We start from the raw sequence: 15,460 nt of genomic DNA, 5'->3' as shown, positions 1-15,460 counted from the left end.
TAAGAACTTCAAACTTCTTAGGTAAACCAAACCAACCAACATATTTTTAGCCATATTTCTCTTTAGTAGATCTTGAGTGTTCTCTGTAGAATATCTAGAGCAAGATTTCTCTCTTGTAGATATTAAGCAGGATTTCTCGAAAGTGAATCTTTAGCCAGATTTCTCTTTGAAAATCCTAAATAATAATTCTCTTCAGTAGATCTTAAGCATGATTTCTCTTAAGTAGATCTTGAGAAATAGCCCTCTTTAGTAAATCTTGAGCAAGATTTCTCTTTAGTAAATCTTGAGCAAGATTTCTGTTTAGTAAATCTTGAGCAAGATTTCTGTTTAGTAAATCTTGAGCAAGATTTCTCTTTAGTAAATCTTGAGCAAGATTTCTCTTTAGTAAATCTTGAGCAAGATTTTTCTTTAGTAAATCTTGAGCAAGATTTCTCTTTAGTAAATCTTGAGCAAGATTTCTCTTTAATAAATCTTGAGCAAGATTTCTCTTTAGTAAATCTTGAGCAAGATTTCTCTTTAGTAAATCTTGAGCAAGATTTCTCTTTAGTAAATCTTGAGCAAGATTTCTCTTTAGTAAATCTTGAGCAAGATTTCTCTTTAGTAAATCTTGAGCAAGATTTCTCTTTAGTAAATCTTGAGCAAGATTTCTCTTTAGTAAATCTTGAGCAAGATTTCTCTTTAGTAAATCTTGAGCAAAATTTCTCTTTAGTAAATCTTGAGCAAGATTTCTCTTTAGTAAATCTTGAGCAAGATTTCCCTTTAGTAAATCTTGAGCAAGATTTCTCTTTAGCAAATCTTAAGCAAGATTTCTCTTTAGTAAATCTTGAGCAAGATTTCTCTTTAGTAAATCTTGAGCAAGATTTCTCTTTAGTAAATCTTGAGCAAGATTTTTCTTTAGTAAATCTTGAGCAAGATTTTTCTTTAGTAAAACTTGAGCAAGATTTCTCCTTAGTAAAACTTGAGCAAGATTTCTCCTTAGTAAAACTTGAGCAAGATTTCTCCTTAGTAAAACTTGAGCAAGATTTCTCCTTAGTAAAACTTGAGCAAGATTTCTCATTAGTAGAACTTGAGCAAGATTTCTCCTTAGATTTCTCTTCAAAAAATCTTGAGCAAGATTTCTCTTTAGGAAATCTTGAGCAAGATTTCTCTTTAGAAAATCTTGAGCAAGATTTCTCTTTAGGAAATCTTGAGCAAGATTTCTCTTTAGGAAATCTTGAGCAAGATTTCTCTTTAGGAAATATTGAGCAAGATTTCTCTTTAGGAAATCTTGAGCAAGATTTCTCTTTAGGAAATCTTGAGCAAGATTTCTCTTTAGGAAATCTTGAGCAAGATTTCTCTTTAGAAAATCTTGAGCAAGATTTCTCTTTGGGAAATCTTGAGCAAGATTTCTCTTTAGTAAATCTTGAGCTAGATTTCTCTTTAGTAAATCTTGAGCAAGATTTCTCTTTAGTAAATCTTGAGCAGATTTTATCATAAGAAAATCTGAAGTAATATTATGATTTGATAAATTCTGAATTTGATTTCCTACTAGTAAATGCTGAACTCGATTTCTCTTAAGAAAATATTTATCAGATTTCTCTTCAGTAACTTGTGTAAAAGATTTCTCTTTATAACGTGTTTTTTAGTAAATATTGGATAAATCTTTGAAAGATTCTCTCTTTAGAAAATTTTGAGTAAAATTTATATTTAGTGAATCTGGAGCAGGATGTTGCTTTGGTAAACCTTAAACAGATTTTAAGATTTTTCTTAGTGGAAGTATAGACATATGTGTAGGACAAATACTTTTGTATAGGTCTTCAATTTCTTATAGTAAATTGACTGACTTAGTCATTTACATCTATATGAATATAAATCCCAAGAATGTGCACGATTTCTTGTTTTATTTATTTTTTTTTTTTTTGTAATTTTCTTGTTCAAAAAATCTCCATTTACAACCTTGAAAATGGAAAATTATATTCACATGTCTAACTACATACATATGTATGTATATGAATATAAAACTAAAATAAACTATTTACTTAAGGAAATTCCTTTTATGACACTTACTCTTGTTTCCGCTAACATTGCCCCCCTATACGCTCTTTTCACACTCTAGACTACAAATATTTATTATACAAAAAAAAAAGTGAGAAAACAACAAAAACAATAACAAAATCATAAAAATAATATTAAGAAATGTTTCAAGATACAAATACATGTAGAAAAAAAAACGCTGTTAAATGAATATTTCAGTCATTCAGTCTGTCTGTCTGTCGTAGTGAATTGTTTTTACGAATACAATTTACATTTATAACATTTCGTTTTGTTTTTCATGTAAATATAAATAAATATTTTTATGTAGAAATGAATGTTGTAGTTGTTTTTAACACGTGTGATACATAAATCATTTTATTGTATTATAAAATAAAGATATTGTTTTTTTTTGTTGCTGCTGTCGTTGTCATCATATCCTTAACAACAATATTCCAGGAGATAGAGAGAGATACAAATAACAAACATAACATTTACACTAAAAACTTGTATTTATTTTTGTAACATGCTAAACATGACAATATTTAGTGCAAGGCATTAGGATCAGGGAGAGGTGTAAGAGATTTAAAGTGGATTTTATGGTTTTCTATTAAGTAAGATCATGATCATGTTGATTTTGTTGTTGCTGTTTTTGAAATTGTTTCCTGTTTAAACTTAGAAGGTAAATATTTATTTCAAATTGCTTTATTTATAGATTATGGAGAGTTTATATTTATTTATAAGAATTTTTTTTAATATAAATCTATAAAAAATAAATAAATTTATTATTTATTCTATTATGCAAATGAAGTCGTTTAGATTATGAAAAAAAATCTTTAAACAATTGATTTTGCTTAAGCTAGCGCTAAATAAGTGCTAAATAGCTACAAAAAAAATAATCAGTAAAACAATAAGTCGGCCACTTAAAGTAAATGTTGTTTATTTTTTAATCTAACATACATACATGTCTAGTTTCTATATCGCTAAAATTTATTTTTTCTAATCTCCACAGAAAAAAAAAAAAACATAAAAACATCTGTTTTAAAAAAAAAAACTTAAACAAAAACCATAGCAGGTGTCAGCTACAACAACAAAAATATATCATCAGATAACCAAAGGGCTTGGGTTTTCTTCAAACAATTTCTACAACAAGTAGCAGCTACATGTGTATTATAAAAAAAAAACATCTATTTGATTTTCTTATTATCATCATTTGTCAACAAATATTCTCTTAATTTAAGTAATTTATTGTTTGTCAAACAAACAATTAAGGGAAATTTGAAAGAGAGGGAGGAGGTAGTAAAACCATAATGTGTAGGATTTATGAAAAACCTATTTATATTTTATATCAACAAAAACATATTTTTCATTCATTATTTCATTTATCGTTTGATTGATTCATTCATTGATTTAGTAAATGACTTATAAACAACAACAAACATCATATAAACATATATTTATTAAGATATTGTTTATGAGTTTCAGTTGTATATAAAATCGTTATACTTAAGTATATTAAAGCTATTGTTAAATATTAAGGGTATTCTCTTGAGATTATCACATATAAAGTCAATTTTCAATTATTGATTTTGTGGAAATTCTATTCTTTACGAAGTAAATCTTAAGCAAGATTTCTCTTTAGTAAATCTTGAGCAAGATTTTTCTTTAGTAAATCTTAAGCTAGATTTCTCTTTAGTAAATCTCCAGCAAGATTTCTCTTTAGTAAATCTTGGGCAAGATTTCTCTTAAATAAAACTTAAGCAAGATTTCTCATAAGTAAATGTTGAGCAAGATTTCTCTTTTAAGTAAATTTTAAACAAGATTTCTTTTTAGACAATTCATGGACAAGATTTTTCTTTAGAAAGTCTTCAGAAAGACTTTTCTTTAGTAAACCTTAAGCATAATTTCTTTAATAAATTGTTAACAATATTTCTGTTTAGTAAATCTTGAGCAAGATTTCTCTTTAGTAAATCTTGAGCAAGATTTCTCTTAACTAAATCATGATCAAGATTTCTCTTTACTAAATCTTGAGCAAGATTTCGCTTTACTAAATCTTGAGCAAGATTTCACTTTAGTAAATCTTGAGCAAGATTTCTATTTAGTAAATCTTGAGCAAGATTTCTATTTAGTAAATCTTGAGCAAGATTTCTATTTAGTAAATCTAATGCAAGATTTCCCTTTAGTAAATTTTGAGCAAGATTTCCTTTCAGTAAATCTTGAGCAAGATTCTCTTTAGTAAATCTTGAACAAGATTTCTCATTAGTAAATCTTGAGCAAGATTTCTCTCTGAGCAAGATTTTTGTTTACTAAATCTTGAGCAAGATTCTCTTTTGTAAATCTTGAACAAGATTTCTCTTTATAAATCTACTTTGTAACTCTATTTAGGAAAGCTTGAGCAGGCTTTCTTATTTGTAAATTTTGAACAAGATTTCTCTTTAGTAAAACTAGAGATCGATTTCTCACTAGTAAATCCTGATCGAGATTCCCTTTAACTTGAGCCAGAGAACTCTTTAAACAAGTTTGAGCTAGAAATTTTTAAAGAAAACATTTTTTAAATATTTTCTTTAAAACTCTAAAAATGTTTCTGTTTTATACAGTTGATTAGCCCAAATGTCAACTTAAACAATTTAATATTTCCATAGAGAGGACACAATATTAACATCAATATTATTATCATCATCATACTCAACATATCAGTATTAGGTTACAATTACACATACCAAACCGATAAACGCACACACACGTACTCAATCGCACGCACATTTGAACACATACTTGAACATATTACGAATAATAATGACAATGCGGATGATGGTTTTACTCTTTAAATATACTCTTGCACAACATACCAATGGATAATGCTTTTAAGTGGGAAATACTTAACAAAAGTAAAGGAACACTTTGCAAACACACATTGGTACACCCCGATAAAGTGCGTATGCTGCTTTAAGCAAAACAATATGTATGTCGGGAGGGCTCCACAATAACGAGGGGGATGTCGAAAGGCACAGAGAAGTAGTAAAACCAAAACATTGACAGCTTAATTTGATTTATTTATGTTTTTTTTTTGTTTTTTATCGGTTTGTGTTTTTGTTGTTTGTGGTCTCTTCATAGACAAGATATTCAATAGCACAACAACTTCATGATGTCTGCATCAATACTATATAAGGGGTTTGGATGCTTGTTGTCGTTTTAGTCGTTTAGGGTATGGTTGATTGGTTGTTTGCTGGTCTAGAGCAGCATTCTCAGATTATTGACTAAGTACTCATTCATTCATTCACTCATTCGCTCACTCATTCGTTCAGTCATTGCTTAGATTGACATGTGATTTTAATGAAATTTATGATTTATCCATTTGGATTTAAATTTTATGGAGATGACACAAGAGTATACAAATGATCATTATTATCTTGTTTGTAGACATAATGAAGTGTAGCAACATCATTATGGTGGGAATAAATATTTGTTTTTATTTTTTTTTTTATTTATAACTACAAAGTGATCATTATTATGTCGGCATTTGTTGTGTTTCTATGATTTCTATTTGTTTCTTTAGATTTCTTGTATAGAGGTCTTTAATGGCGCTTAAGTTAAGTATATTTTTATTTCGTTTGTTTTTACTTAAGGCTAAAAAACAGATTTACAAAAGATTTATTTAGCAGAAGAAGAAAAAAAGAAATAGATGAAATCACCATTAGTTGAGTGAATGAATAAAGTATTAACGCAGGCCTCCCAGAAACTTAGAAACTTATAGTAATAGTATATAAGTTGGGTGACTTTGATTTTAAATGATGCAATACTGTTGGCGAGAATATCAGCAAAAATGTTTTATTATTTAAAGAAATATTTAGAAATTTTCACATGAGATTTTAATATCTTTATAATAGTCTCTTTGAAACATATTAACCCCTTATTAGACGAAAGAAACAAAATAAATTACGAAATATTTTTGTTTTTCCAGTTGTATATGTTTAATTCACTTCTAGATGATAGTTAGAAGATGACGATAGAAGACCCTAAACAACCTGAATTTGAACGAGAGCAATTACATGCTTTATCGCATGGAAGATACTTCTGGCGGACTTCTAATTAAATAAAGCCATCTTCAAGTATCGATTAGAGGAAGCTTTTATGAGGACAAGTGATTTCGGATAAATAAGAATAAAGATACTTTTTTTCGAGAACTGTTTCTCATGGCAATTGAGTTACGCATTAACAAGACACTTTTGAGTGACTTCTGCGATAAAAAAAAAAATTTAATTTTTACCCGAGTAATCGGCAACGAAAAGACGAATGTAATAGCTTGAAAGATAGGGGAGACCGATGCAGTTAACCCGACAAACGCAAAACTATTCGAAGCAACAAAAAATTTTATTAGGAATATGGGTTAGGGAATGCCCTCTTGGAGTAATGAAACGTTGGGAGTAAACCACAAAGACCCTGATGAGAACAAAATTAAAAATTTCCTCAAAATAAGCAAGACTAAAGTTAGTAGAATGTTACGTATTCTTATTCATATCTGTGAAATATTGGACGTGCTGATTCAGACGAATATAGAGCGTATGGAGAGGACAGTGATACTCTGTAGCACTTTATTTGCCACTGCCATGCAATCATCGGAGTTAGATCCAATAACTTCGCTGACTAACACTGATTGGAAAATTCTTAGGAATTAAGTCCATGAAACTAAGTTTAAAACACTGAAAAATAATGCTTTCAGTGAACAAATTTTGTTTCATGAAAAGTAGCGCACAGCAGACCCGAAAGACCTACATTTATTTCTTCAGATTTGATGTAGTATACATCCTAACTTTTCATCAAAGAGTTTCGTTAAAGACGTTTCCGCGAGAAACTGTTTAATCCTACGAAAGATCAGAATAATGGTGCAGTGTTTATTAAAAGCGCAAGAAATTTAATCGTTTTATCGCAAAGATTTTTTGGCGAAATTCCACTATAAAAATGCTTATCTTCTTGTAGTGCAACATTAAGTCTCTTTTAGAAGATGATTAGAAGATTGTACACATTAAAAAAGGAAATTATAGAAAGTGCTTTCAAGGATCAATAATTGTCTCCGGAAAATCATAACAATAATACTTTAGTTATTAATTGCGATCGAACTTTGATAGCTTTATCGTGCTGGGAATCCTTCCTGATAAAACTGAAAGACAGTTAGAAGATTGCACAGGTTAAGAAAGAGTTGTGAATGGAAGTCCCTGAGAAATAGTTCGTTCGGATTTAAGATCACCATAATAATACTTTTGCAATATTAATTTTTTCGCTCTATCTCATTAAAGATTCTTTTGAGTGACTTCCACGATGAAAGACGTTCTTCTTAACGGAAGATTCGAATAACAATACTTTAGCGAGAGTCCATTATTGTCGCTTGAAAATCATAAGAATAATATGTTGGCTTTTAATTGCATACGAACTTTGATAGCTTTATCACGTTGTAGATACTTCTGGAAAACCTTCCTGAAAAAACTTAGTTCTGAATGAAAGTATCTTAGGAATAGTTCGCTCGGATTTAAGACCATCATAATGATACTTTCAATTTCTTTCGCTCTATCTCATTAAAGATTCATCTGAGTAACTTCCACGATGTGATAGACACAATTTGCATGATTAACGGTTCTTCCAAACTGAAGATCTGAATAAGAATACTTTGGCTATCAAATACAAGAGTAATTTCAACATATTAACATGTGAAGCACTCTTCTGGGAGACTTTAACGATAACAAATTTTCACACCTGGATAATATTGTGTTTCCTAGCAATCAATAGCACATATCTGATAAAAAAAAAACTTTCCACACGAAGCTGTTCATACCGATGGAATGCAACAGCAACATGCTTTTCTTATTGTGCAGAAGACACTTATGTTTGACTTCTGTGATAAATATCTGCTTAAATTCTTTGTATCATTTTACAAATTAATTTACTTTTAATTGTTGGGCATCATTATAATTAAGTGTAATCGAAACGTTAACAACAAATTATTAATAATTTACACTTAAATATATGCTCTTAGTAATTAAAACGGATATTGAACAAACCCCTTCAAACCCTTCACCCCTCTAACAGAATAAAATTATCATCAGCGTCAAATCATTATCACCAATTGTTATCAGTGAAAAAAAAAAGAAATATTTATAGCAAAATTTGCCTGCACTGTTATGACTCTCTCTCTATAATAATTGACTTTAAACAGACTCTGTGTATGACCAGAAGGAACCAGAGACTGATTGTATGAGTCATACAGGCTATAGTCCATTATTTAAGTTACCAGACTGGGGTGTTGTATGTATGTGTGTGTGTATGATTGTGCATTTGTCTAGTATTTTTACTCAAATGACTCATATATATTTTTTATGTAAATCATCAGCAAACAATTTTTACTTTACCAACATAATCTGATATTATATAGTAGTTGTTGTTGTCTATATGTATTATTATTACAGTTATTTCAATTCATTATTAAGTACATATATACATATATGTATATCTGGTAATCTGACCAATATGATAAAGTATCAAGTGTAATATTTGTGAGAATGATTACACTGATTCTACTTGATTCGACATTGTGTTGTACACAAATAACAACTTTAGTATTTTATTGTAACTATGTAATGGAACCCTGTTTAATTTGTTTTTTTTTTGCATTTATTATTTATAAAAATGTCATCATTATTATTATCATCATTATCATTGTTATAAATACGCGATGTGTATAGACATAATAATAAAATTAAAATTTAATATAGTCGTTGAAAATATAGACACATGTTATTAATAGTAATTATATTAAATGTAACATAAAACGGTTGAATTTTTAATTGTTATTGCTATTTCTTTTTTTCTAATAAAGTGTTATTAAACTTGACTTTAATGGGGGGAAAACGCCCCTTCCCCTAATGTAAAGATAAACTTTTAACATGTTTGTTTCAAAAACAAGCGAAGTAAGGCTTTTTAGTGAAATGTGAATCGATTTGGCTGATTTTTAGTATTAGCATAGACAAAACTGATCTATATATAGGCGCTAATAGATTGTCCTTAAAGTCACCAAGGCTTTTAGAATACTAGATTTTTAAACTCCACTTAAGCTTGGGAGTAAAAAACTGATACAGTCTTATTGTACTGCTTATAACTAAAGCATTTGAGGACCTACTTATTTGATATTTAGCAGAAATGTTAAAAACACTATGACTGATATAAAGGTATTATTGAAATAGTAAAATGCTATCTAGGGTCTTCAAAATCTTGATTTATAAAAGCATGTTTAAACATGTCCGTAGAAAAACATAGACAGTCGAGTTGTAATACACATGTCTAAGTTATTTTTAAACTAATTTCTCTGATTTTAAGTCACAATGTTATCGTAATATTTAGGTCAGCCGCAGATCCAACTCGAGTGTTTGGGGGGAACTTTTGTTTTTTTTTTCACTTATTTTCCTTTTTCATTTTTATATTTTGTATGAACATTTTTCGGTTTTTTTTTTTGGGTTGGCGAAATTTCCCTTCTTCCCCGTGGATCTGCGACTGATTTAGGCGTTAAAAGAACTCCTTCAAAATATCGAAGGACTAAGAAAACATAGCTTTTTATGTCTGTTACAAAACATGTTTGTAATGATATTGACACACGTGTTGTACTGCATATATCTAACCCATTTTTTGACCAATATACAGTTACTACCAAAATGTCGAAATGTTTTTTAAAGACTTAAAAATCTAAAACCAAAAGAGGTACTATACAACCTCCTTTCCATTAGTCCTTTCCATTAGTCAATAGCCAAATTTGGAAAACCCCATGCAGTATACAATATCAGGCACAATCATTGTTATAAGCAGAAGGGGGATCATAAGCCATAGGGGCACAACTGTCTATACTAAACAACCTTAAAACCCTGTAATTAATTCTGTTATATTACCAACTGAAGCATGTATATCGAAGTAGCTAAAACCAGAAATAACTCATTTTAAAAACGTAATATCGTTTTTATTATAAAGAGTTAAAAAAATGGCTTAAGTTACCCCCCATTCCATTTTCATAAAGTTATTAAAAATATGTTTAATAACTTAATTATTTTATAACGTTACTTCCAACATAAATATCTTAACAAATAAGACATTAACATCAAGATCATATTAACCAATTATAAGCCTTTATAAAAGAATTAAATTTAAAAAAAAAATTTTTTCTGAAACGCTAATAAAAAAGTAATAAAACAACAATCTTTAAAAAAAAAACAAAAAAATAAACCTTAACCCAAATATCAGCAGCAACAACAGCAATAAATAAAGCCAAAAAAAATATAACGACAATGAAAAATTTATTTTCATACATCAAAAAATAAATCCAACCCTAAAGCAAAATACAGACAACACAACAGCATGAAAATCCTTTTTTTTGCAACCATTCGATATGAATACGAAGAAATAATTTACATTCGCGTAATCACTTACGACAGTGTAGAACGGTGATGACGACGACGTAGACTACGTCAACGACAGCATCAATGTCAGTCAAGTTTAACATTGAAAATGACACAGAAAGAAGAACAAAAAAAAAACGGCGGAAAAAAGTAACGAAGAGGACCCCAACATAAACTTGCAGCATTCTTGTCATACAAATGTTGCAAAACGCATTTTACACAAAGATTTCTTACTGCCAAAGAATTGCAGTTTTTCTTTTCTGTCATTGTTTGCTCGTCTTTTCTTATTAGCAACAGAGTTAAATCCTTAAAAATTTTTCATCAGAACACACACATCATTTATTATAAAGCCAAAATGAGTAAAAAAAACAACAATAATTATAGTATGACATATAAATAATAACAACAACCACATGTTTAAAATACATTTAACCAGCAACAAGAACAACAACACACAGCAAAACATTTAAAAGATGATCTTGTACTTAAGTTAACAGCTGCGCCGGGTGTTCTAGAAGCCGAAAAAGGTAAGACGTGATAAAAAAACACGAAGGAAAAAACTAAGAACCATATAAAATACGCAACTAATTGAGTATCAACATGTACTCATAATCAAACCCCTGTTTTTAATAAGAATGAAAAAAAAACAACAAAATAAATAAAAACAACAGCAACAATTCTAAAGGAAATAAATAAAACTAAACACGCAACAGTTCTTCCTTCCTTAAAGTCTTCCTATTTTATTTACTTATACGTGAAGACACACATACTCTTAAACCATTCACTCATTATTAGAAATTCCTTCTAGCAAATGTTTATCGCTTATTGTCGTTCTATTTTCGGTAGCTTTGTACGTATATCCTTTTGTTGTTATTAACTCTACGCACAATAGAGCAACAAATAACGGAGTATGTCGTAGAAAACCCAAAAACAACAGCAACAACAACTATATGTGTGAGTTTAATAAACGGCTCACACTTGATATCCTCCCTTCATTTATACACATTCTAATCAACTCAAAGTCACACTCATACTTTAACACTTGTGTACTATTTATTGTTTTTGTTGTTACACAAATATAGGACATTTATACAGGGACGGAAAATTCAGCACTATTGTACTTTTTTGGTATTTATAGACTAGATTTAAAGACAGAACTGAACTAGAACTGAACTAGAACTGAATTAGAACTAAACTAGAACTGAACTAGAACTGAAATAGAACTGAACTAGAACTGAACTAGAACTGAACTAGAACTGAACTAGAACTGAACTAGAACTGAACTAGAACTGAACTAGAACTGAACTAGAACTGAACTAGAACTGAACTAGAACTGAACTAGAACTGAACTAGAACTGAACTAGAACTGAACTAGAACTGAACTAGAACTGAACTAGAACTGAACTAGAACTGAACTAGAACTGAACTAGAACTGAACTAGAACTGAACTAGAACTGAACTAGAACTGAACTAGAACTGAACTAGAACTGAACTAGAACTAGAACTGAACTAGAACTAGAACTGAACTAGAACTAGAACTGAACTAGAACTAAACTAGAACTGAACTAGAACTGAACTAGAACTAAACTTTTTGTAAAGTATTACTTCAAAATGTTAGCTTTCCATATCTGGAACATCCTTATGTTTCCTTTACAGCTAGACGACAGTGAGGAGTGAGTAAGGAACATAAAAAAGTAGAAGAAAATAAAGAGCTAAACTAAATTTCTTTATTTATGGTATTATAATGATGATGTGTATGTATATGCGTTATGATTATCATATGATAATGTTGATATTGCTGATAATGAGGTTTAACCACATTAACATCTTAGTTTATTCCCATACATATACTCAGTCATGGTTTAAATAACTAAGAGTATGTATGAGAACAAAAAGTCATTGTCAATAATTTTTTTATTGTGTAGAGTACATATTTTCAATATGTTGTTGTTTTTATTGTCATTTTCTATTACGCAGCAAAAGTTTTATTTAGTTTTATTTTTTAGCGAGGTTAATTTTTAGAGAATTTGGTAAAATTTCAGGATATAATATCATTATGTTATTTGAATATTTTTGATTTTATATTTATATATTAGAGTTTTTCATATTCTCGATCTTGTTAGACAAAAATTCTTTGCAAAGAAGCAAAATGATTATTTTTACTTTAATGGAATATCGTATTATGTTTAAATACAATTGTATGATTTCATCATAATATTTTCCTATTAATCATAACATTGTTATATATGCTCCATGTATTTGTCACAAAATTAGTTTAAATATATATCGCTACCATTTGGACAAATCTGTCTTAAGAATACATTACCTCGATAGATTTGTGGGCTATTAGAGAAATGGCCTTAACAATGTCTCAAACTATATATCTGTAAGGGTGGGGTAAAATCAGAGGAAGTACTTTAGCAGTTATTCAAATTCAATTCAATCCAAATAGTTCTCTGGTTGATTTTTTCTTTGAATTCGTCCATAGTGTCCTAAAAACTTTGCAATCCAGCCTACTGTACCAAGATCGGTTAGTAGAGTTTTTAAAATGTTCGGAAATTAGATTAGATATTAACAAAAAATAGGCACTTTTACCAAACCAATACTACAATCGAACTTTTAACCCGAGACCTGTCTGGTCAATTCATCTGCAATTTCTTTACCCTGGACGTCACAATGTCCCGATACCCAACACAACCTTACTGTTTATAACCTGTCTAAACCGTCCAGTTCCTGTTTTACAGCTGTTTACCATTGCAAAATTTTAAGAACTGCCTGACTGTCAACATAAATCATTTCTTCCGACCGTCTAGTAATGTGTGTCTTAGTAATATCCATGGATTTCCAATATGCCAGGACCTCCGCCTAAAAGAAGCTACATTCAACCGGAAGCCTTTAAGACACTTTAATGTTGTCATCTACCAAACTCCGACACCAGTGTCAGAATCCATTAGTGAATACTACACACCCCTCAAACAGTACTTCAGATCTGTCCCACTCATCCTTACTAGAAATCACTATTGTTACTCCCAAGTCTAATGTTGTTACAATCAAACCTTCAAACTTTTAGAGTTAAAATCTTCAAATTTTACACGAAGAACTTTAAGATCCATATAAACATGTTGGTTAATAAATTGGCGGACTATCAATGACGGGAGCGCTAACATTGTAATGTTGACAACATTACAAAGTGCTGTCGTATTTTATGTTTTAAAACATATTTAGTTGTTGCACAACATTTCATAAAATTTTTATTATATATTTTAATAATTTCTAACTTCCTTAAACTTTGTTTATCATATTTTTTTACATTAATTTCAATAAAACAAACCACAAATGCAGTAAATTATTATTATTAAAAAAAATTTAATATTTTACAATAAATAAAATTTTTATGAAGTCTAGACCATAAATTTAAAACCCATAAATATTTTAATTGAATATTTACAACAAATTACAAACATTTATTTCCTGGATGTAAAAATGTTAAGAGTGAATAACACTCTTAACTAGTGTTTTTTTTTCAAAAAAAAATATTCTATTTATTGACCACAAAAATAATTTATAATTTATTTTTTCTAAAGAAATAAATAAATACATATTTATGCAAATGTCTTTAGGAATTAATTAAAGCAAAAAAGGTAATAAAATGTTATACGAAAAAAAGGTTAATGTGTGGGGGGGAGTGGAGGGAGCTAGGTAGTTGTAAATATTTATATACTTAGCCATATATTTTATAGATAATTTTCTAATAATCCAAAGTTAGATAAAGTGAGAAAAGAAGATCAAAAGGGGGAGAGATAGAAAGCCTAAGGCTTTTGTTTTTTATAAAAATTATTTTTTTTTAATTAGTAGTTTTATTAATTAATAGCTAATGTATAGCTGTAATTTTTTATTAATTATTTAAATTTTTTGTTAGAAATTAATTTAAAATAGGTTTTGTTTAAAACAAACAATTTCAAGAGCAAACTTTTTTATTTTATAGAAAATATTTATATTTTTTTTGAGTTAATTTTTAATATCTTACTTTTTGGAGAAAACAATTTTGGTTTTTTATAAAATATTCTTTTTAAGAAAAATATTTAATTTTTAAAGGATTTTTTTTTAGTTTTGAAATAATTTTTTTAAATTATTTTTACACACAAACATTTTTTTAATATTTTTTTGGGAGTTTTAAAATTATTTGAATTTGTTTTTAACACTTTTTTAAAGGATTCTTAATTATTTTTTTATTAATTTTCTTTAACACTGGTTTTAAATTATATTTTTTAAATTATTTACAATTTTCTTTTAACGATTTTAAATTTTAATAAATTTTATTTTTTTATTTTAATAATTTTAATTTTTTATTAATTTATGTATTTATTTATAAATTTTATGTATTTTATTATAACAAATTTTATTAATTTTTATTTAATTTTCATTTCATGTTTATTAAATTTTTAATTAATTTTATTATTTTTTAATTTTTATTTATTATTTCTTTAATGTTTTTAAATTTTATTTTATTCTTATTTTTTTAATTTATATTAATTTTTTAAAATTAATTTTAAACAATTTTTTAAATAAATTTAAATTTTTTAGCACTTTTATTTATGTTTTAAATGAAAAATTTTTATGAACTTTTTTTTAAATTTTGTTGTAAAATAAATTTTATTTTAAATTTAAATAATTTTTTATTTTAATTTTTTTCAGCAAAAACACTTTGTAAATTATTGGCAATTAACGCCAACGTAAAAAATTTAAATTAAAAAAAACACAGCAACAAAAAAATAAAACAAATGTATTACAATTGTTTGCCTTTCTTTTATATTGTTGTTGTAATAAAAAACAAGTAATTTTTGTTGTTGTTATTGTTGTTTTACACAATAATTTATACACTTTATTTTCTCTTTTTTACACAAATTTTTAATAATTTACAAAAATGCAAATTTAAATTAAAACACAACTAAATTTTAAAAAATTTTAAATTTTTAAATAAATTTTAAAAAACTTTTTTCAAAATATTTTTCTTAATA

General features: G+C 27.9%; 1 protein-coding gene across 4 annotated transcripts in view; it reads right to left on the bottom strand.

The window, feature by feature from the left end:
* Positions 1-15,460, bottom strand: part of LOC111685585 — a 241,827-nt gene that overhangs the window by 74,124 nt on the left and 152,243 nt on the right. The gene's annotated exons all lie outside the window — the stretch shown is intronic.

This window comes from Lucilia cuprina, chromosome 3 (genome assembly GCF_022045245.1).
Source record: "Lucilia cuprina isolate Lc7/37 chromosome 3, ASM2204524v1, whole genome shotgun sequence".
Lineage (NCBI taxonomy): Eukaryota > Metazoa > Arthropoda > Insecta > Diptera > Calliphoridae > Lucilia > Lucilia cuprina.
The sequence above is the reverse complement of the archived record's forward strand: the minus strand, read 5'-3'. Positions and strand labels throughout refer to the sequence as shown.